The sequence below is a fragment of the Penaeus monodon genome, chromosome 22, assembly GCF_015228065.2.
Source record: "Penaeus monodon isolate SGIC_2016 chromosome 22, NSTDA_Pmon_1, whole genome shotgun sequence".
Classification (NCBI taxonomy): domain Eukaryota; kingdom Metazoa; phylum Arthropoda; class Malacostraca; order Decapoda; family Penaeidae; genus Penaeus; species Penaeus monodon.
Genome location: NC_051407.1, coordinates 20,045,285 through 20,046,103, shown reverse-complemented (window position 1 = coordinate 20,046,103; position 819 = coordinate 20,045,285). Strand labels below are relative to the sequence as shown.

The window sequence follows — 819 nt, the reverse complement described above, 5'->3', positions numbered from 1 at the left end:
TGCCTCTCCCTATCACGCATCCTCCAACAAGAGAACGCCAACAAACGGCTAAGCCATTCCAAGGACAGGAGAAGGCGGAGAAGATGGAGAAGGAGAGGTAGAAGAAGGGGGAGAAGAAGAGGGAGATGGAGAGAGAGCGGGAAAACGAGACGGAGAAGAAGAGGGAAGGGGGAAGAAGAAGAACAGGAAGAGGGAGAAGAAGAGGGAGAGGGAGAACGAGAGAGTGCTGGGGAGGGAGAGGGAAATTGTACCATTTTTTTAAAACAAATCACGGACCAATACCGGCAGTGAAAATCGCGCAGCCACTCATCAAACAAATAATATTTCATACTATACCTGTTCGTATTTTATCAAAGTGTTCGAAATAGCAATAACACAATGGCCTCTCAGTTATTCCGGGCATAAGGTAACTTTTTTAACGTCCTTTTTTAACGGTATAATGTAATTACATTGCTTGCTGGGTGTAATATCAAGCACAAACGACAAAAAATCGCTATAAAAAAAAAAAAAAACGTTCGAAAGATATATAACTTAGTTAGCAATACTCATTCATTTAGGGGATGGGGGATCTAAACTTATTCCGACTAAATATCACATCTACAAGCAATTATAAATCTTATATTCATCTTTGAGATTAGTGGAAAAAAAACTCTGTATTTGTTTCTATCGTTTCACTGATAACGACTAATGTAAAGTGTTATTTTTTCGGGCAAATGCACAAAATATCGAACAAAAAAAAAAAAATCTTCTCACTGATATGTCCCTCCTCTCCTTTCATATCTTAAAACGCATATTAACTTTCATTAAAAAAAATAATAT

At 37.9% G+C, this 819-nt stretch overlaps 1 protein-coding gene across 1 annotated transcript in view; it reads right to left on the bottom strand.

Annotated features, from left to right (window-relative positions):
- The window catches only part of LOC119586980, a gene marked incomplete in the record, with an annotated part of 81,895 nt that overhangs the window by 21,777 nt on the left and 59,299 nt on the right, over window positions 1-819 (bottom strand).